Below are 23,594 nucleotides of genomic sequence, written 5' to 3'. Positions count from 1 at the left end.
GGGGGAGTGGGAGAGGAAGAAGCAGGCTCATAGCGGAGGAGCCTGATGTGGCGCTGGATCCCATAACGCCGGGATCACGCCCTGAGCCGAAGGCAGACGCTTAACCGCTGTGACACCCAGGCGCCCCAGGATTGCCCTCTTCTGACCAACTGCAAGGAAGCGCCTGTCCCCAGCAAGATACTCACAAGGGCAAGCCACAGAGCCATGCCCCTCTGGGGGCCTTCTTGACCTGAGCAGTTGAGGCCTTGGCAGACACCCAGGTGTTTGGTTCCATATTAGATTCCTGATGAAACTTTCAGCCACCTTTATTTAAGAGACATGTGACTGCTTAGTTATGGGCACGGTCCCAAAGCATAGGGCAAGCAGCCAGCCAGGGAGGCTCCACTTCCTGTGTGATTTGTCTGCACCCATAACTAGCCACCAGCCCCAGCTGCCAATTTGCAGGGCAAAGCTGACTCTGGCCAGGTGAGATAATTTCAGCATCTCCATCCCCTCCTGCTTCAGTCAGCAGCACTTGGCCTCCAACCTTCTTTTGGCTACAAATGTTGCTCACAGGTCCAGGACTGTCATGGCTGCTGGGCACCTCTGTGCCAAACTCATAAGCAGGCCTGCCCTTGCCGACCTCTGACCACTTAGTGCCTGGCCCTCGTGGTTCTGCCCACTCCCCTTGGGTTCTGAACCTTTGCTTCTGCTCCCTGGACTCCCAGGTTGGGCTTCCTCCTGGTCAGCCCCATCGTGGCCTGACCATAGCTGATTCCACTGTGAGCAGTTGAAGATCATCAGAAATCAGGTCAATGTATCACTGGCCCAGTTTCAGAGAAAGATGGAGGAAGACACGAATGTCCTCTGGAATCCAGGTCCTGGCAAACACCGACTCAGCAGAGACTGGGTGGGTATCATTTCTCACACAAGGACACTAGTTCCAATGGCGATATCTCCGGGGACTGGTCTAACACCTGGAGAGTCTAATCCCAAAAAGAAATGATTATAAAACGTGTAGCCTTTGGAGTCTGTGTTGCTATCATTTTCTGAGGTCTGAAATCAGAGTAATATGATAATCAGCTTCATAACAAAAAGTCCATCCTTGGAGGAAACCAGTCCATCCTCCTCTGATCAATGACCTAATTCTCCATATAGGCAGAGCAGGGTCAAAGTTTGTCCTGGGTTTGGGGTAACATCCTTGGTTTTGTGGCAGAAGAAAGGAGAAGATGAGGTGCTGACTCCTTATGACTTTGGGGCTCTCTCCCAGACAGCCCATTCATGTCACCCTCCTTCCACACTCAGCCTCAGTGCTGGCTCAGAAGGTAAGACCAGCATGTCCAGCCTCACCTCCTAAAGGCCTAGTCTCCAACCCCTAGCCCTGTCCATGCCCAGGCAGGAGACACTAAGGAGGGTACAGCCCTATATTCAGTGAAAAGGAATTTTCCATTTCTGAAAAGTAAAATCTCATTCATAAATGACACAATTTCAGGGGGCTAAGGTAGAGGTAGGATGATTAACCTCTGTTTCCTCCTTCATGTGTCACACTTTATCATACTTTAACAAGGACCTGACCTGGTGACAATCTGTTGGTTTCTTCAGTAGCTTAGTTCAGTTCCCAAAACCTAGAGAGCAGGACTTGGGTACCCTGCCAGGCAGCAACTCGGGGCCAGAGAAACTGTCTCAGAACCCAGTGCTGGCTCTTTTCCAAGCCCTGACTCCCTCAAGCCACGCCTTCATCCCCACCACCCACCCAGTCTTCCCTGGCAACAAGCACCAACAGCCCAACATACAGACAAAAGCATTCGCCCGCGAGCAAACTTTATGTGTCTCTCCAGCCACAGAACATGGTACCTTTAAGTTGCTCGATATATGTTTTTAACCAAAGAAATGCTCCCTGGAATCCAGGCCACAGGACATTCTGTCCCACACTCTGTCTCTGATACAGACACCAAAGCGTGAGCTGGGGGGAGCCTGGTCGTCTGATATGCCCATGGAGGCCAGAGGTCCAACCCAATCCTTCAGATCCTGAGAAGTCCCCCAGAGAAGCCAGCACTCATTGGCTCACGAGGGGGTCTGCACCCCCCTTCCCAGGTCACCTCCAGCTCCCTCAATGCACCCATCTGAACCCAAGGAACAGAAGACCCTTCTTCCCCTGCCCACCCCTCCCACTTACCCACTCTAGCACTCTGCTCATGTTCGTCTCTCACCCTGCAATGCCCTCCCTTACCTTCTCTAAACTGTACCTCAAAACCCAGAAGATGTGATCGCTCCCTCCTTCGAGTCCCCATAGCAAATCTCTGGGACTCAGCATACCCTTTCTGAGCTCAGGCCACACACCAACAGTTTGCTCCGTGGCCAGGACGAGGGGTGAAATGCGTCCCTTCTCTCAAGCGGCTCACACTCCACTGGGGGAGGTAGGCAGAGAAATGAGTCCCTGCCACTCAGGCTGAGAAGTGGCAGCGTGAGGTGCTTCAGCCAAGAGCACAAGCTCCACGGTGGGACGAGCAGGTGGCAATCTCTGCGTCATGACATGCTAGCTGTGTGAACTTCAGCGAGTCCCTTAACCGCGAGCATCTCAGTTTCCTCTTCTCTAATTTGAGAACAATTGTGGTGGTTCTTACTTCATTGAGTTGCTGTCATGATTAAATGAATTACTACAATTAGAGACATTTCTTATACTCAGCGATTCCTGTAAGGAGTGACGATAAGCACAAGGGAGATTGCTTGGTTTTGTATCAAGCTCTTCCTTGACTCACCAGATGGGAACTCCACGCACGGAGAAGGCTGTCAAGAAAGATTTCTGAACCTGCCGCGAACAGGCTCTACACCTTATCACCTTCCTCTGTTCCCTTTACCTCCTGCATCCCTGTTGGTTTATAAAACATATCTTCTTCAGGGACGAGCTCAGGTGCCACCTCTGTGAGTCGGCTGACACGCTTCGTGACTCTCCAGGTGAATGGCTTTCCTGTCCTGGGTTTGGATTTCTTCAGCAATCAAGAATGCAGGTCCCCACCACCATTAACGAGACCCTTTTGTGCAGGGGCACTGTATGCCCCCATCGGTCTGCAAGCTCCCTATGGATAAGGTCAAGTTCACTCATGCTTCCATTCTTCGGTGCCCAGCCTCTAGTGACAGAATGACGCCAGCAGTGCTATTTCTGAAGGGGAGCACACCAACACTCCTCTCTGAAACCTCTTTCTCGAAAGCACATGAGCCAGAACGGCCTGCTGGAACCTCATTTTTATCAAAAATAGAAGTCCATGTGACCAACCACACTTCATATCACAATGAAATTGGCTGGCCGAGTCAAACAAGGTGTTTATCAACACACGCTTTCTAGCCTGCCTATAGAATAAAGGGCCCCGACGTTCACCAACATTGTACGTAACACTCTCTGCTTCTGAATCTGAAACCAGTCGGTTTCTTTTGTTACTGGAGAGACTGTGCCAGACCTGTCTCCATCTGTAACGCGGGATCACATGGTCAGTCACTGTACGGAGCTACTTCCGTCCACACTCCTGGCTCTGGGGACCACGGAGGAAAACAGATTCTAGCATTTAGACGCAGACTCATGGTCCCATGTTTGGCAGCCTCTGCTCGTGCTCTCTATGAAACGTGCTTGATCCCGTGCGGGCCATCCTCCGCTGTCCACATTCATGGCCGACGAGTCCCATTTGGGGTAGGTGACAGTTTTTGTTCCATTTCATGACCAGAGGGACAGTCATAAATTCATGATTAGAGCCCTCCTCAGTAGATAGTAAATGTTACTGCTTATTAAAAAGCTAATAATCCCTTCCATTTTTAAATTAAGCAATAAGCCTCTCATATAATAAATTGCAATAATTAAGCCCAATATTAATGGAGTGAAATCAGGAGGGAGGAGAGGAGTAAGTTCTAGAACCTACATTTTTTTCCCCCACATACAACATGCTGGTAATGAAACAACAGGAGAAAGAAGCTTTTATCCACAGGCCACTGGAGCACGTATTTGCCAAAGCCAAGGTTCCCATATAATGCTCACGTGGCTGTAAATTTCTAAGGAAGTACCATCTTCCTAAATCAGCCCTGACTAGTGATTCCTGCCTCTGTTTTTATGGTATCTCTTTTTCCTGTTTTTTTGTTTTGTTTTGTTTTGTTTGGTTTTTTAGGGTTTTTTTGTTTTACCTCTTTCCATTACAGACTAAGAATTTTCGACTCCAGTTAGAGCGCCCTAACCAGAACCCAGGCTTACCACCTCGATGGGTGGTCTTTGCACTGCTCTCTTTCCCCTGCTCCATAAAATGACAGCATCCTCATGCTCCAAATACCCCAGCGCAATGGTTCTAAACAAGCACCTGTTGAAATGATTTCTTCGGAAAGATAACACTCCTGCCACATTACCGGGATAAAAGACCCAAGGCCTGGGCACAGTGTCTGCTTGAAGACAACACCGAGAGCAGCCCCATCACACCCTGAAGAAGGCAAGGAGCACTTTCTGAGGCCGCGGAGTACAGGCTTGTGTAAACAGGCAATAGAACTCGCCAGGAAGAGACGAAACATTTGCACTTCTCCCTGAACATGCTAAAAGGGAAAGCAAAACTCATTATACAAGCTAAACCTCTTCTGCATTCTTAGGTGTCCAAACTTCTCCCCGGCAGCATGCACTTCTATGGCCTGGCATGACTGGGATCTGCCGAAGGGGAAGGAAAAGAGGAGCCTTTCTGCATACGTCCAGGGAGAGGAAAGAGTTCGGGAGAAGCGTAGGAAATTCCCATGGTGAGCGTTTCTCAGGGAGGTGACTTTCTGTGTCCACAGTGGGACATCTGTAGCAGAATCAGTCAAAGGTACACATCGGACCTGCCTCGATAATAATCCCCTGCTTCACAGATCCTGGTTTGCTTTCCCGAGCACTTTCGTATTTCGTACCAATCCACGAGCAAACGTATCCTGAGTGTGTCCCAGATGCAGGCCTGATGCGGGAGATAATCTCACCCACGAAGCCTCTCACAGACTTAATTTTATATATGTGTGTGCGACTCGGAAAAAAGGAGACCCAGATCCATCTTCAAGATGTTTCCAGTTTATTTGAAGAGATAAGAGTCTCACAAAAAGATAAATACTACTGCAAAGCATCCTGTTTCTACTTAATGTTCTTCAAACTGTGGTCAAAGTCATAACCACATGAGGAGCTCGTTAACAAAAAAGAGAGAGAGAAAGACCTGGCCCCATCTTCGGACATTCTACTTCCATGGGTCTGGGGTCTAGGCTGCTGGGGTTTTTAACAAGTGTCCATGGGGATTAAAAAAAAAACAACAAAAACACTGCCCTGAGTGGCAAATCAGACAGTCACTCGTGTTGGCCACGGTCCAAAGACTCCAGCAAGGTCAGACACAAGGGGGACCTCGGCAGACAGCAGAGAAGCAGGAAGAGTTAAGGTGGGGGGAGCAGAGGGGACAGGATCCCAGCAAAGGTGAAATAAACATGCAGGGGACATCACGCAGAAGATTCTGGATGTAGGGGCGCCTGGGTGGCACAGCGGTTGAGCGTCTGCCTTCGGCTCAGGGCGTGATCCCGGCATTGTGGGATCGAGCCCCACATCAGGCTCCTCTGCTAGGAGCCTGCTTCTTCCTCTCCCACTCCCCCTGCTTGTGTTCCCTCTCTCGCTGGCTGTCTCTCTCTCTCTCTCTCTCTCTGTCAAATAAATAAATAAAATCTTTAAAAAAAAAAAAAAAAGAAGAAGATTCTGGATGCAACAATAGGTTGCACTGGAGAAGAGAGAGACAGACAGATAGGTAGTGACCAAAATAAGGAAGGTCATGAATGACAGGCCAAATGTGTACTGTAGCCTGCAGGCAAAAGGGAACCACAGAGAAAGGTGAGTGGCAGGTGAGCCACTGAGATTCAGAAAGAGAAATCGGGCACTAAGCTGGTTTAGAATGGTCAGGAACAGCAGAATCTAGGCCTGTGGTTCTAGTAAGATATTTCCATATCCTATTCTATCCTCACCGCAGATCACCGGACTCAGCAAGGCAAACAATATTACCATTTTTCTATAGAAAAAACTGGGGCATGGGGTGGTCCAACGGAGGGATGAAAGCTGGGGAAGCCAGGACAGCCAGGGGGTGGCTCCAGCCCAGCACGCTTAATCTCTGACAAATCAGCCCACTGCACTTCGAGCCTAATCAACATATATTTACCGAGTGCCTACTATTAAGCAAGAAACGGAAGACGCAAAGACAAATGAAACTCCATTCCCGCCCTCAGAGAGTTCTCCTTCTATTGCAGGGTCTGGCACACTTCTTCCGTAAAGGGCCATATGGTCAACATTTTAGACCATTCAGGCCATTCGGTCCTTGCAGCAACTGCTCACCTCTGCCACTGTAGTGCAAAAGCAGCCCTGGCCAATAGATTAACAAACGGACATAGCTGTGTTCCAATAAAACTTTCTTTACAAAAACGGGCGGTGGGCCAGATTGGACCTACAGCCTATAATTTGCTAATCCTTGATCTCGTGGGTAAAACAAACCCATGCACAGCCACTTATAAAACAAGAGAGGTGTGTTACAAATAAAACAACTGTGGAACACAAGNGAAAGAGAAAGCGATTTGGTGTGGCCTGGGATAGTTGAGGAGGTGACGCTGGAGCAGAGCAAGTAAGTCACTTAGCTTTTGAAGGTCCCAGTTAAAATGAAGGGGTTGAACCAGAAGCTCACCGATGTCCCTCTTGCTGCAACATTGTGTGATGTGGATGACACATGTCTTCCTGCCCAGAGTCTTCCAACTACACACACAATACACGGCCTCTCCCAAGCTTCCTGATGCCTCTGCCTCACTTCCAACACTAATGTTTGAACGCTACTTAAAGGAATAAAAACTTCCAAATGAATCTGGAAGTTTAAGCACACATGCATGTGTGCAAACATTCCTACTACCGTTGTGTGTTAAGTCCAAACAATTCAATTATTTAGCTCCCAGCGCTCTCCTACCATCACAGAACGTCTCTCTCCTGAAAAGAACCCATCTGCTCCCTGGCAGAGCCTCCAGTGAGACTCAAATGCTCTATTTGACCAAGTGCTGGCCTCAAGAAGAACATGGAGCCAGGAGGAAAACAAGGGTGGCCACACACGTCATCTGCCCCCGCTGAGCTGGTGCCAGACGGGAAAACAGAAATAGAGCCACGGAGCCCCACAGCAACACCTCCAAGGGTGCCAGCAGGCAGGGAGCGAGGCCCAGGCAAATAAACACATTCGGACAGCCTTGTGGTACGGACACATCCAGGCCTCAGAGTGACCGCAACCAAGCCGGCCAAGGTCAACTCCTGTCTAAGGCTTAGTCAGCCTCCTCTTCTGGGGGCTCAGACTCCCCTGGCCAAGATTGCTCACTGTACCAAGAGGACCGCACAAAGCCGCAGTGAGGCCAGAAGCCAACGTGGCAAAGGCAGGCAAAAGGCACCCACAGATTGCAGGGGGCAGCAGTGACACAGCCGGGTACCCACTCCCACCTGGGTAAATCCTATCCCGCTCAAGCCTGACCTTTTCCTCCATGAAGTCTTCCTGGCTTTCGCTAATTAGGAGTGGCCTGTTTCTCCTCGGAACATCTAGAGAAGTGGTTCTCAAAGTGGGGTCAGTGTCACCAGGGAACTTGTGACATGTGTGATTTCTTAGGCCCTACCCCAGACCAAGTGAAGCAGAAACTGTGCTGGTGAGACTCAGCAATCTGCTTTGACCAGGTCCGCTGCATGGTTGAAAAGTCGCCTGGAGCTTGGACACCACTGATCTCGAGTCCAGATGCTAAACCACTAACTGTCCATAGCATGGCCACTGGCTCTTCCATGCACTTCCCTGGGCTCTTGGTCCACAAGGAAAGTAACCCCATTTCAGAGGCTGCATCCCAGGTGCCCAGCACAGGGCTCCACAGCAAAAGCACATGTTCAGCTAACACCTGTATGATTTCATGCGTTTGGACTCATGTGCCACCATGGGGAACGTTCGCAAATCACAGAATCTGAATGCAAGAGGCTTCGGAGCCCACCCAGCCCAGCCACCCACCAAGGCTCAGGCACTACCCAGCTGCTCTGGGTCTCTGCCACTTCAGGCCAGACGCTCTGCTAATGATGGGCAGTGTTCCACCTGATCCGTTTGCCCGGCAAACAGTGAGCACAAGTGCCAGGCACTCTAGCAGCCCCCAGGGCACATCAAGCAAGTGTTTCTTGCTTGCTCTGAAGGAGCGGACCATCCGGCCCTGGGACAGACCCAATCAACAGTAAATAATATCAATACACGTTAACCCTAAGAAGATATCAGACAAACCCAAACTGGAGAAGAGTCTACAGAAATAATTCAAGAGTGCTCTTCACAAATGTCAAAGTCATGACAGATAAAGTCATGTTGCAGCCTGGAGGCGACTAGGGAGACACGACAGGTAAATGTGAAGTGGGATCTGGGATGGGATCCTGCAAGAGAGAGAGGACATCAATGGGAGCACTGGTGACATCCACAGATCTGTGGCTGGGGAGTCACAGGAGACCAGATTCCATTCCCAGGCACCAGCACTCCCATGGTTCCTTGGGGTGGGGACTGGAGGGGAAGCTGGGTGGCGGGCAGACGGGAACTCCCTGCATGAAGCTGCCAGGTTTCTGTATGTTTTGGGTGGTGAATCCAATCCAGAAATGGGGATCAACATGTGGGGGGTGCAAGTTACATGTTCAAATAGAGGGGTTCCCATAGGCCTATCTGGAAGGTGACATGTGAGCAAGACCTGGAGGCAGAAAAGGGGTTGACCAGAGGCTTGAATGAATAGGAGGACAAAGTCAGTCTTTCCAGGGCCTCCCCTCACGGGTCCCTCTTCTATCCGGAGTAAGCCTGACTGCTGTCTGAATACCTCAAGCATCGCTGGGTGCCCCTGGCCTTCTCTCCAGAGGGCCCTCGCAGTCCTGCAGCGGCTTGTGCCCTGGTGGTCAGTGCCCCCTGGAGAGGGCAGCCAGAGAGCACACAGCGGGGAGGGGCCTGACCAGGGCAGCGGTCAGGAGCCGGGCCCCTCCACCCTCCTTATTCGGGACCAGCCCTGGTCTTGTTTTCTTGCTGGCAAACTACTTCAGTTCCTACTCTCTGCTTCCCTGGACCCTGTGCCCAAGCATCTGAGCTTGACCACTGTCCAAATTTGCCCAGAACCTCGTACAGTGGAGCTCAGAGTGGGGTCAGTGTGAGCGAGCAGACATGAGTCAGAGCTGCAACTCCACCTAATGACTAAGGATAAACGTCCCACCCCAAACTCCTGGTTTCTAGTGTTTTCAGAAGCACAGACCATCAGAACGCAAAAAGCAAAACAACCCACTCTGTGGGACTTAAGAGTATGCAGTTCCAGGTTCTCGGGACCACAGGCAAGTCTCTCCCCTCCAGGTGTTAGTTTCACCGCCTATAAAGTGATATGGTTGGATTAGTTAATCCCCAAGATTATTTCCAGAACATTCCGTGATCATTAAGTATCAAATTAAATTGCACATAGTAATTGCAGCTCTGAAGTACCATGTGGGGTAGTCAAGGTAGCAGTGATGAGATCTATGGTTTCCTACCCCAAATGAATCACCAGGGTTGCAAATGAGAGTTGTTACTATTAATAATATCATATATTACCAAGTGCTTTCACATTTACAAAGCACTTTCATACAAATTATCTTGTGTGATCCTCATAGGTGCCCAGTGAGAGTGGTAAGAAAGATGTTATTTCTGTTGCACAGATGAGAAAATCAAGTTCAGCAGCCATTCAATGAGAAGTGACAGTACTAAGCCCCGACCATCAGCCTTTGGATGCCTCTTCTTTCTGTTGCTTGCTGCTGACTTTGCTACCACAACACATGCAACCACCTAAGATTCTGTCTCTGTAGACTTTGACTCGGTTAGTGAAGGCATTCTTACTACAAAGAAAGCCAGGTGTCCGCCCTGGAGGAGAAAGCTGCCAAAGTGTTCCAAGAACTGCGTTGGCTTCGCCCATCTAATAGGCTCTTGGAGGCACAATCCTTACCCAGAGGGCGGGTGAGAGCATCCCACATTTGTTTCCCTGCTGCTTGAAATAGAACAGATGAGATTTCACAGCTCACATGTTGAGCTCACTGCAACATCAGATGTTTTAAAATAATTAAATAAGGGGAAATGGGAGTGTGAAGAAGAAAGCCCCAATTTCAATGCTAGTGCCCCATGCACATGATAAGAAAGGGATGATGGCCAAAGTCAAGGCAAAGAACAGCTCTCCTGGAGGGGCCAGGTTTATGGCAAGTCTGCCCTAGACAAGACACCTTGGCCAACCTTCCTACCAGTATGAGTACAACCACCCCTCCTCATTTGGGTACTACTTACAAAGGGCAAGAGACACCTTCACCTCTTGCCATACCAGGGAGGAGGATGTACTCTGACCAGCCTCTACTGTCCCCTAGCCTGTCGTCCCATGTGCAGAGGTCGGCCCAGGCATGCCCAGAGTGGGTGACTGCCTTTGTATCGTGTTAGAAAGGGCAGGCCAGGTGAGAGCTTTGATCTCATGCTTACTCTATATATACCTAATGTCCATACCCCAGTGCCTCACCTTGTGTAGGACACTTACCTCCCTGGGCCTCAGCCTCCTCAGCTCCAAATGGGGCTTAAAAGCATTCATCTTACCTCTCTTTCTCAGAACTGGCAAAGGGCAGAGTGAGATCATACTTAAAAAGACACTCTGAAAACTTACAAGTTCGACGCATCGCTAAGAGACCATAACACAACAAGCTCCTGGGGTCAAGACCGGCCTCCACTGCCCAGCTTCCCTCCAGTTAGATGGGACACAAGACCAAGCTCCAGTCAGAGGCACGCGGGCACAGTGTCCAGACGATGAAACACTCCTAACACATAATCCTCTTCTCTCCTGTCCGCTCCGCCAGCTGAGGGCTCAGAGGAGGCTTCTGGGGACCTAGAAAGGGCAAAGCCACAGACAGAAGGAATCTGGATCCTTCCCTGGACACCTGAGTGCCTGCCCCATTAGGAAGACCCATGTTGGTTGTAAACCTTATATTGTGTTAAGTCACTAAATTTGGAGGTTGTTTGAAATAGCGGTTGGGCCACCTGGACAAGTACAATGGTCCAGGGGAGTCCTTGCTTTGAAAAGTCCCACGATGGGGTTGTAAATTCAAGCAAACAGAGAAAGAAGTGATAGTAGCAGACAGCTACGTTTCTGCATTATTTCCTCAAACCAATGATGGGATAAAAATGAGACCGTATAGGGGCGCCTGGGTGGCACAGCGGTTGAGCGGCTGCCTTCGGCTCAGGGCGTGATCCCGGCGTTATGGGATCGAGCCCCACATCAGGCTCCTCCGCTATGAGCCTGCTTCTTCCTCTCCCACTCCCCCTGCTTGTGTTCCCTCTCTCGCTGGCTGTCTCTCTCTCTGTCAAATAAATAAATAAAATCTTAAAAAAAAAAAAAAAATGAGACCGTATAAATGATGTCCCCAGGCTGAGGGACTCCATGGTCCCACAGTTCTTTTTTTTTTTAAGATTTATTTATCGATTTTAGAGAGATTTTAGAGAGTGGGAGGGCCAGAGAGTGAAGGAGAGAGAGAACCTCAAGCAGACTCCGTGCTGAGTGCAGAGCCAATGCGGAGCTCAGTCTCACGACCCTGAGATCATGACCTGAGCCGAAACCAAGAGTCGGATGCCTAAACCAGCTGGGCCGCCCAGGTGTCCCCCACAGTTCTCTGTTACGTCTGAGTTTAAGCTGTTTGAGGAACAGTCAGTATAACACACTTTTCAAAACACAACCATGATCTACAGTTTGTTGTTGAGATGTACTTTTTTTCCTCCAACACCTAGATTTTCACTCCTGACAATAACGACAGCGTGGATTGACCTCTAACTAGTCAGACAGGTTAGGTTATCTGATCACAGTGTCAAATGTCTTCATAATGTGGACGGACCATACCGGAGGAGGCCAGATAAGGGACTAATAATCCAACAGGAAAATAAAAAAGTGCAAGGGATCTGAAAGTTCAAAAACATAAAACAGAAGCAGCCCTTGAAGATCTGAAGAGGGGTTTGTCGTTACTCGTGAGAAATAAATACAAGATGAAATAAATACGCAATGGAAATGAGGTACATCTCACCCACCAGACTGGCAAAAATCAACACATGTGACAAGATCCTATGTTGCAGAGGGTCTGGGGAGAAGGCGCTCCCTTGCACTACCCGTGGATGGGGACACTGGTCCCTCTCCCGAGGGAGGTCAGTTTGGCAGTATCTATCACCATGCAGGCGGCAAATCCCTTCCAATTCAGCCGTTCCACTTCTAGAAATCTACCCAACAGATATCCTCATGCGTGTGCAAAAAGACTCACGCACAAGACTATTCATTGTTTGAATTGCAACAGATGGGAAACAGCCGAAATGTCCAACGGTACAAATCACACGAGTACATACAGGCTATTAAACAGATGAGAATCGGCTTCGAAGTTTACAACATCCCACTCCAGAACGTCACGGGTGGGGGAGGAGGGCCAAGCAAGCACACGCCCACTGCCGCCTTCCAGCATTTGCAAAGCTCACAAGACTCCGATGCTAGGAGGAAGCCTCATCGTTCAGATGCTACAGGAATACCACTCAATATTTAACAAGGTGCGAATCTCTGTCCATGCGGCTTCTCGCCGGTGGGCTTATTTTAAGCATCCGGAAAATGAGCCATAATGCAAACAACACAGCAACAGCTGTGTTTTCATCTTCTTGGCTATCTTGACGTCACCAACATCAAATACGGCCTCCAAAAACGAGCTAATGATATTGTTCCCAGCAGCACACCCCAAAAGGCCGCACACCTTCCCACCAGCTGAAGGATTCCAAAGCTGTCCTTTTTTTGTAGGTGTGATTTCCCCTCTCCGCGGGGTAGCTCTTTAGCAACTCAGGGACAAAGCCAGACATCTGAGACTTAGGAACGGTTCTATCATAAAAAGCAAAAACCTTTCTGGAGAGAAATCTAACAATATCTATTAAAATTAAATATACACACACCCCTTTACCTAGAAATCCCATACTCCAACATATAAAATAAAAGCACCAGTATAGAAGGCAACATAATACAAGGATATTTATTACAGCATTGCTGTAGTGGGGGAAAAACAACCTAGAAGTCCATCAAAAGAGAATGGCTGAACCTATTATGGTACATGAGTATTCTGCAAATATTTTTTTTAATGAAATCTCCATCTATGGACCTGGAGGAGTGTCCATGATGTATTATTAAACCAGAAAAGCATGTTGCAAGGATAAATATTATAACGAGATCCCCTTTTCATTACACAACCATAAAGCCCTATCTAATGCCCACGAGGCCCTATACAATCTCCCTTCCTCCTCCCTCCGTGACTTCATTTCCTACCTCTTTTCCCATCTCACACCCTGCTCTAGTTGACAGAGCATTTTACCAGGCACAAGCCTGCCACAGGGCCTTGGTACTTACCCTCAGCCTCAAAGCTAATCCCAGAGATCTCATGGCTTTCTCCCACCTGTACATTCTCACCCAAATAAATATACTTCCAGATCACCCTTCCCACCAAGCTCTGCCACTTGGGTAATAAAGGACAAGGCCAGCTGCTAGAGACGGTGAGGTCTGAAAAAGCCAAGTGGAGAGGAGCGAACAGGAAGGAGACTTTGCTCTGCCTCCTACTCACTTAGTGACCTTGGGCAAGGTCACTCATACCTCTCTGAGCCACAGGTTCTTCCTGTGTAAAATCCAAAATAAAGTCACCTGCTTGGCTGGATGTGTGCGACGGTGCTTTATCACACTGCACAGATATTCCTTGGGAGACATCACCGCTGTGCCTGCCACATGGGATATTGTCAAAGCCCGCATACGGACAGCCTGGGCTTCCTCAACTTTGTTTCCAGTGAGTTGCCATTGGTCTACAGAAGAGCTCTGTATTCTGTACTCGACTTTGGCCCCCTGGCTGAATTCCATTACTTCTAATAATTTATAGATTGAGTCTAAGATTTCCTCTAGCCAGATGATCAGATCTCCAGCAAATAATGACACTGTTATCTCTTCCTGCCTGAAGCTGTCTCTCTTGCCTTTCTCTTGTCTTACTGCACTGGCTTGGACCTATGGTTCAACGGTGAACAAGTACAGGTGAGAGTGGACATTCCTGGCATGTTCTTAGCTTAAAGGGAATGCATCTCATGTTTATCTATTAAAAATAACATTTGCTATAATTCTAGTTGCTATCCATCACCAAATAAGAAAGTCCTCTTCTGTGCCCAGTTTGGGATGTTTTCTCATGAAATGTCAACTGGATTATATTGAATGCTTTTTCCACAATCAGAGATCATCAGATTTGTGCCCCCTTCACCTGTTTTAACAGAGGACTGCTCAGCACTAGATACCCCACCCCAATGCTGACTTTCAAGGTCAAGTGCAACAAGGTCTGTGACCTTGGACATAATGATGTCATCCTACCCCAGCAGCCAGAGCTGTCCTGATGGTCACCTCCACTCTTCAACACTGTAACTCTCTGGGCTACTCTCTACCTCACCAGTCCCTCAAACACCCTGGCCTTCACCTGTGTGGAGGGGACATCAACAGAAAGTTCACTGTCAACCCATCTGCAGATGAAGGAAAATCACCCCAAGTCTGTACTGTGGGAAGTGGGCTGATTCTACCATTTTCACAAGATGAACAGCTCATCATTTCGATGTAAATAATTCACTATCCACCTCGGCATGTTCTATGATTCACGTGAAACTATTACAAAATGGAACAAAATGTATGCCTTGGGGGTAGTGAGCTCCCCACTCCCAGGGGTATGTAAGCAGAGATGAGAATGCCCCCATGATATTGTTACAGAGAGTATTTCCACACAAGATAAAAAGTGGCCCGGGTGGGGGCGCCTGAGTGGCGCAGTCGTTAAGCGTCTGCCTTTGGCTCAGGGCGTGATCCCGGCGTTCTGGGATCGAGCCCCACATCAGGCTCCTCTGCTGGGAGCCTGCTTCTTCCTCTCCCACTCCCCCTGCTTGTGTTCCCTCTCTCGCTGACTGTCTCTATCTCTGTCAAATAAATAAATAAATAAATAAAATCTTTAAAAAAAAAAGTGGCCCGGGTCTCTTCATCTGTAAAATGGGGGTGACAGGCCAGTCAAAAGGAAAAGGAGGAGGAGAAGGCAGTGGTGGTCCTGTGGGTCGAGCAGCAAGTAGGACATACTGAGCATTTCCAAGCACCTGACACACACGTCCTCACTTAGTCCTCAGTAGGCCTTTTATGTAGCGGGATACATAGAGAAGTTACTACGAAATACACACATACGCACACCTTGTTCAAGGTAACAGAGCCAGCAGGTGACAGAGCCCAGGGAAGCAGCAAGGGCCTCTTCTCCAGGCCTCAGGCTCCCTCCACTACACCACCCTGCCTCCCTACGGGGCATGAATCTGCTCGTTAAACTGCCTAACACAGTGACAGCCAATAATGGGCACTTCATGATTCCCCCCAGGGGGAGATGACCAACGGTTCCTGCCACCAAGCAAAGGCCATCTTCTCATTTGCGAAGCAAGGAGAGACTTCACCCTGGCCCTTCATGCACGGGAAGTTCTGACTGTGTGGCTCTTATGGCCAGCCCTTTCCACCTTTTCAACATATATTCAGAAATATGATCTCATCTAAGCCTCACACCTCTGAGAGGCAGAGCCTTGACAGAGAAGGTCACTGGGGCTCACGTGTGAAGGTTCTGCCCAAGGTCTCATGGCTGCACTAGTATGCTCATGTCCGGGGACACTGGGGACCATCATTATCTCCATTCCAACCAAAGCCTCTCAGATAAAAAGAAAAGACAATCTCATAAGTTGCATTACAAAGCAAAGCTACAATTAAACCTATGTTCAAATCCAAATTTGTGATGTTGATTAATCTGTGAAATGCACTCCAGAGGTCTTTGGTGACAGGAATGAGGAAGCAGTAAGCCCATGATCTGGCCAATCGAGCACAAATAACGCCATTGTCTTTACGCTCAGACCATATGACCTTTATAGCCTTGGTATATACATTTGTTCTTCTTTCATAATCTGGGGACCATAATATTTCTCAGTGGCTCACTCCCACCAGCCTCAAGATGAAGAAGCTCCTGCATTTGGTCCCAACACAGAAGGCAGCAAGCCTTTGGAGGCTACAGCCTAGTTCCAATGGTCTGTTTATCATCAGAGGTCATCACCATGGCGCCTCCCCGTCCCCTGGGTCCTGGGAAACATCAAGCCCAATTTATTTGCTAATGATTCAACCAGAAACCATATGGGTCTCAAGGCAATCTCCTGCCCCTCAAGGACACGGCCAAGGTCAAGAGATGTAGCAAATTATTTGGACCAAGAGCCAAAGCAGGTGGCACAGACCATGCTAATGTTCAGTTCCAAGAAGTGCTGAGTTCTGAGCAATGGGTGGAATAGATGCCCAGCCCTTGCTTCTTTGCTTACAAGGAGATCCATGCCACCTAAGAAACTAACCTTTCTTTGCACCAAAACCATACTCTACTAAGGGGCACTGAGAATGAGGCCATCCCTTATACCTATCACCATCCCGGTTAGTGGGAGGGGCCTTCTGAATTGACTCCAACTTGCAAGGCACAAGAAACTCACCAATGGTTGGCAACAAACTTTGATGGAGGCATCCCAGCTCTCCCATTGCCATCCGGGCACTGAGGCTAGGAGAGATGCCCTGATGGCAGTAACTTTTCAGATTCTGATGACTCCTGTGTCCACTGTAGACAAAAGTGCTCAGAGAAAAGGACAGAGACTCACTCTTATAGCATGACATGAAGATCAAAGAAGTCACATTATGTTTGATCCCATTTACATGAAACGATCAGAACAGGCAAATCACAGAGACCAAAAGTAAGTCAGCAGCTACCAGGGCTGGGCGGAGGAGGGAACAGGGAGTGGAGGCTCAGCAGTAAGGAGTTTCTTTTGGGGTGATGACAGTGTTCTGGAGCCAGGTAATGAGGATGGATTCACCAGCAACTCTATGAATACACTAGAGACTATTTTAAAAGGGTAAGCTTTATGGTATGAGAGTGACATCTCAATAAAGCTATTATTATGTTTTTAAATTGTGTTGGTGGACAGAGAATCTGAGCGTGCCAAATTAGGAGGTGTTTCTCCGCCCTACATCTTCCCATGTGTTCCCCCTACACTGACACGGGTCCTCACATCCTAAGCACTCCGGGCAGCCCTACAGCGATGGGACCAGCACCCCACACGCTGTGCTTCGACTGTCCAGCCCACAGCAGGCCCCTCCCACCAAGGGACCGCCCTCAGCCCCGCCATAGGCTCAAGGATTCTAAGCAACCAAGGCAGGCATGGGAACATTCTCAGAACATTCCCAGGAAACACCTTTGGGAATATTCATTCATCTGGTAGGGAAGCTGGCTGCTTTCAGAAAACCCAGCCCAGGATGAGGAAGGACATGAAACCAGAGAGACAGCCACCTTCCTTCTCGAGAAGCTGGAGCTGGTAGGAAGAAAGTGGCAGGCCCAACCACTGACACCATCGCTGTGTGACTCCAAGCTGCATCAAGGGAGAGGTACACTTTGGGGTGCAAGCAGGACAGACTTCAGAGGAAAACAAACCAGGCATAAAAACTGCTAGAGGTTCCATTAGCAAGACAGAGGAAAAAATAGGATTCCCACATCCCCCCTGTTGCCCCCAGGGCCCCTCATGCTGCTAAAAATAAAGCAACAGGCCCTGATATTTGTGATGCCAGAGTTCTCAGGAGTCCTCCCTCTGGGCTTCCTTCCATGTTCCTTCCCTCTCCCCTCCACCTCAGCAGGGATTTCTGCAGCATGGCAGTGGCAGAAAGGTCAGGGGGTGGGGGGTTGCGGAGACAGCGAGGAGTCCAGGACGGAGAGAAACAGGCTGGCACAGATTTCCTTCTGATGGCCTACTGCAAAGGTGTGGAGAGGGGCGTGGGAACCAAACACCTGGACAGGTGCTGTGTCCCTTTGGGAAAACAGGGTCTGAGCATCTGTGTTAGCAGGGGAGGGGGGCTACAGATCCATCCAATGACAGGACACCCCACACCCACCCCTTCGGGTCCTGGCGGGCGTATAGGGGAAGGAGTCAAGAATGTGCAGGCGGGGAGACAGCTGGGGCGGTCTGCCAGCCTGAGCTCACACCCACCCCCTCCCATCACACAGCAGGCTCCTTCCACAGACCCACCACCCCCCGGAGTGCCCAACACTCATGCACAACCATAGTTTCTCAGAGAGAGAACAGCCTCTGGAGCAAGATGGCTGGGGGATCCTGAGTGGAGGCCGGGTGTCGGCCACCTGCATCCCCATCCTGGCACTACCACTTAGCAGTGGGACCTTGGACAAGTTCCTGACCCTCTGCTCTCCAACCCTAGAATGAGGATAATAATGTTTCCCACCTCAGAGGGTGAGTCTGAAGCTCTTATAATAAAAGAGATGCAACGAATGCAAGACATTAATGGGGACCCACTGACAACCTTTCCGGGGAAGCCACTGGCACGGGGGGCCGGGCAACTCCTAATTGTATGGGGCCGCCCCACACGCAGCAGCATGTTGACTCTTCCAGCCCCTGGGAAGCAAATGCTGCTGGTGCTCCTCCAGTCGGGCGACAGTCAAAAGGGTTGCTCAGCGAGGCCAGGACTCAAACCGAGATTTCTGTGACCCTAAGCCAGGACCTTTAACAACCTACCCCAAACCGCCTCCTGTGAAACCCACTCTAGGCCCTCCCCAAAAAAAGCCTTTCTCCTCAAGGACAGTGGGAAGCAAAGAAATAAGAACTGAAAAAAATAAAATAAAATAAAATAAAATAAAATAAAATAAAATAAAATAAAATAAAACAAAGCATTCAGCAGACATGGCATTTATTAGTTTTTAAGCTACCAAATTCTGTTCTTCAGGTCCTTTGAGTTCAACGTATGCCAGAGCATATAAACCAGGCTGTCGTTCCCTTCCTAAAGATTAGCAGATGGCTCTCATCCGAAGTGGACAAGCAGAAAACTGACACTTTTCTCTGAGGGCTTTGGGGTCCCTGGAAACCCCAGGTGCTGGCCTCCCAGCCCACCCCACCCTAACCCCTCCCTTTCACAGGCAGCACGGGGTGCCCACCACACACCACTGCAGCCCACAGAGGCTCTGGGAGATCTCAAGGCCTGGCCCCGTCTGAGGTGTGGCTCCAAGAACACAGTGGCCCATTAAACAGCCTCGAGGCTGGGCACCGGGACGGCCATAAAAACCCAGAGTTGTTAACAGCAGACACCCCTGCGGCTGGAGCAAAGAAGCCAGCTGCCGCTCTCCCCATGAACCGCAGAGGGCTGTTCCCTCCCCAGCACTCCACCCAGCTGCAGCCCCGGGACACGGGACTGTAAGGTCCTCAGAGGCCACCTGGCAGAAGAGGCACTTCGCGGAGGGCTCACTAGCTGCCAGGGACTGCACCAGATGCCCTCCGGGAAGGAGGTCAAGTAGATAATGCAGGGAAGAGCTGGCCCCTGCCTGCGGCTGAGAAGGACTCTGGGAATAGTACCCTTCATCTCTCCTAAGCCTAAAAGTACCCAGCAAGTTGGGCGTGATTCCCATCTTCAGATGGGGAAACCGAGAAGTTGCCCAACTCGGAAGTGACTGCACTGGGCTTCGAGCCAGGTCGATCTCCAGACATGGGCTTTGCCCACCTCCCTTTGTCGGTTGCTCCCGGGGACACTGGGCGACAGGCTGCCGGGACGCGAGCGGAGGCCTGGTGGTTCTCTGCAGGGCGGCCTCCCGACACAGGGCTCATCGGCTTCAGGGCCGCGTCCCAGATGTGCCGGGGCAGTCCGCGGCGGTGTCTCAGGGCCAAGCCCGAGCCGCCCTGGCTGCAGGGAGGCAGCAGCAGCTGCCAAGTCCTAGTCCCGTTTCTGGGAAGCTCTTCCTCGTCACAGGTAACGATGACAGGAGCGGCTCACCTGTAGCAGGTGCTTCCTGAACGGCACGTACGTTCCCCGCACGTGCTCACTGCGTGGACACAGATGCTCCATAAGGGAGGTTTATGGAGGATACACAACTTGTCCAAGGTACGCAGCCAGATGGCAGCGCTGGGACTGAATCCTAACTCAACACACCACCCCCTCCCGGAGGACATACCCACAGAAGTACCCACTTGGCCACTATCTGCCCAGACACGCCGTGATGGCTGTAGCCTGGGCACTCCCCTCAGGCTCCACCTTGGGCCCTTCGCTCGAATCCCCTGGCGTTCCTTGGCTGCCTATGCCTCAGGCCCTTTGCAGGTAAGACTGCTGAAAGGCCACGTAGGTTCTAAGTTTAGGGTCACCCAGCCCTGCCCTGTACCCGCTCCTGATTGTCTGGAAGGAGGGGATGCAACAATGAGGTACGAGTACCTCCTCCAGAGAAACACCTGAATCCTGAAGGTCTTTAAAACAATACCCCAACCTGGACTCAAGAAAATCACATTTGCACCTGGCAGTGACTTCTTCCTAAGCCCCTCCTGGGGGCCCCAAGCCGAGGGGTGCTGAGCAGGCAGTACTGCCCCATCGTTAGCTCTCCCTGGGTGACGTGGAGCTCCCCTCCCGAAGCAGGCAGAGCCACCAGGGACTTAATGTGTTCAGCCAACAAACCCTTGCAAAGAGCCCTCTTGGTTGTCCAGTGCCACCTTGAGTACCTTGACCATGGGGAAGACCTACAAGACCTGTAGGGAAGCCAAACTTCCAGAGACCCTCGCCCCCACCTTGGCAACAGCCGTGCTCCATTCTCCCTCCCCATGACCGTGTGCCTACAGTAAATCATCCTGGCCTGGCCTGGGGTTCTGACTTCGCTAACTGGATGGGGCAAGAGGGATGTGTGCAAAGCTGGATCTGGGATGAAGAGAAGAGCTGCAGGGTTGGGAAGGAACAGAAGTCAGGGAAGAGTAGGAATGGATGTCTGAGGCTGAGGAAACCACGTCGTGGCACTCAGCAGTGAGAAAGGGGAAGTCAGGAGCGGCCATGGAGGACAAGGGGCAATACCGCAGAGTCAGGCCAGCCAAGTGAAGGACCGGTCTTCCTTGCCTGTTTTCAAGGTGCAGCTCCCCTGCTGAACGTGCTGCAGACTCCCCTACCCTAAATACCCCTTATAAACATCATTCGTTGACACACTGTGGCCGGCGGAAGCACGGCCCCACAATGTCCGCATCCTAATCCCCAGAACCCGCAAAAGTGTCTTATCTGGCAAAGGGGGCCCTGCAGGTGTAATTAAGTGAAGGATCTTGAGATGGGGTGAGTATCCTTCGATGTGAGCACAAGGGTCCAGAGAAGAGGGAGGCAGAGGGAGATCTGACTGCAGATGAGAATGCAGGAGATGTGGTGGTGGGAACAGAGACCACAGTGATGGGTTTTAAAGATGGGGGACAGGCCACAGGACCAGGACCACAGGTGGCGGCTGGATGTTGCGAAATGCAAGGGAAGGCGCCCCTGTCAGAGCCTCCAGAAGGAACCATCCTGACGGATGCCTTGATGTTAGCCCCATGGAACCAATTACATACAGACTTCTGGCCTCCAGAGCTGTGGGAGCATAATCGCTGGCGTCCTGATCCGCTAAGTTTGTGGTAATTTATCACAGTGGCGATCGGAAATGGAAACACACACTCGCTCCACTTAAGTCAGGACGCGCTCTCCGTGCTCAGCACCACGCTGGCCACTAGAGGCAAAGTGATGAACAAAAGAGACCCATCCCTGGCCTCCTAGAGCTTATAGTTACTCTCTCCTCCTTCTTCTCTCCTGGAGCCCGGGGCCTAGAGTACGCTGCCATCTGCCTCTTGAAGTCTCCGTGTCTTCCCGCTGCCAACCCACTGCCTCCAAGCCACTTTGCTGGGGCCCTCGGCACACTCTTCACCCACCCGGGCCTGGCTAATAACACCCCCTCTCCTCCAGGCCCCACTTCTGCAGAGAAGCCTTCCCTGAGCCCTGCCCTCTTCCACGGCCTGTCATCACACCATGGACTTCCACATTTGTGTGTGTATGTGTGTGCGTGTGAAACTGAGTGTGCAAGGGGGCGATTATCTATCTTCCCATCCCTCTGCACTCTGGCCAGAGCAGACTGAACAAACAGTTCCCATCGGAGAGTGACAACAGGTATCCGTCTGGACTAGCCCAACGTTCCCTGCAACTAAGCAGACACAACGTTTAAAGAGAAAGAGCATGAAGGTCTTTAAATAATCAAATTTTTCTTTAAAAAAAAAAAAAACAAAAAAAAAATCAAAACAAAAAACAGGTGATCGGCACTATCAGGCCTGAGTCAGAAACAGGAGGAAGTCTGGACTCAAGTTTCAGAAACAGAGAAGGGGATTAAAACCCCATACAGACTTCAAAGCCTTCAGGGACTACTCTCACCATGACCTTTGGGGCAGTGCTCAAACCCTCTCAGGACAGAGACTGCGGTAAAAGATCCCAAAGGGGTAAGGACCATTCAGGGAAAGCAGAAATGAGGTGGTGGGCACCACCATGTCCAATGTGCCCGACTGCCACCCAGTTGCCACCCTCAGACTCCGCCCCGGCCTCCTGGGCCTGGGGCACACTGCCCCAATCCTGCATGGCCACCTCTGCCCTCGGGCAGGGCTCAGCCCAGTGAGCACCTCCTCAGAGAGGACTTTCCTGGCCACCCACTGAAGCAGCCCCTCAAACGACCCCATCACCCTGTTCCATTTTGTCCACTATGCACTAGAAAGGATCTCATTCATTCACTGATTGATTGTTGATTATCTGCCTGCCCCCCCGCCCCCAGCCCTCTCCGTTGCTGTCCTTGCACAGCTTCGAACACTGCCTGGCACATGGGGGTGCTCGAGAATGCACAATGAACCCCCACTGTGCATATCCAGGAGACACTGGGATACAAAAGCCCCACGCCTGTCCTCACAAAGCCCCAGCCTGGTGGCTCCCCAAAAACAGTCTGCCCGCCAGCGTCTCTTTCACCAGCACAAAGTCTCTTTCTTCCCTGGCCAGCAGCACCACCCTTTCACCATCCGTTTCAAGTCGGGAAAGATGGGAATGGAGAATTCTTAAGGTCAAGTACAGCAGATCCCCGTCGAAAACAACTCACTGGCTCAGTGACAGAAGCCAGACACAAAAGGCCACGTATTATGGGAGGCCATATATGATTCCACATTGGGCACATCCACAGAGCTAGAAAGTAGATTATCCAGAGGATGGGAGGAGGGGAAGGAGGGGTGACTGCTGAATGGGTACAGGGCTTCCTTTCAAGGTGGTGAAAATGTTCTGGAATTAAATAGTGGTGATGGTTCCACAGCTTTGTGAATATACTAAAAATTACTGAGTTGCACGCTCTAAAAGGATAAATTTAATCTCAATTAAAGAAAAGGTGCATTGAATAATGCAATGGAGCAGTCAAAACTGCAGGTTCTCGAGTCGGGCTGTCCAGCCTCAATTGTGAACTTGCGTGAACTTCAGAAAATGACTTGGTCTCTCTATACCCTGGTTCCCCTACCTGTAAACAGGGGTAATAACTATGCCAATGTCAAAAGGGTGTAGTGAGGATTAAATTCCACCATCTCTTGCAGGGAACTTTGGTTGACTGCTTCCCAGGTGTCCATCTTCTCCCTTCCTTGCAGACCCCTGTTTTCCATTTAAAGGTCTTCAAGGTTCTG

The sequence above is a fragment of the Ursus maritimus genome, unplaced genomic scaffold (genome assembly GCF_017311325.1).
Source record: "Ursus maritimus isolate PB19 unplaced genomic scaffold, ASM1731132v1 scaffold_7, whole genome shotgun sequence".
NCBI classification, from domain to species: domain Eukaryota; kingdom Metazoa; phylum Chordata; class Mammalia; order Carnivora; family Ursidae; genus Ursus; species Ursus maritimus.
This window is presented reverse-complemented; position numbering follows the sequence as displayed.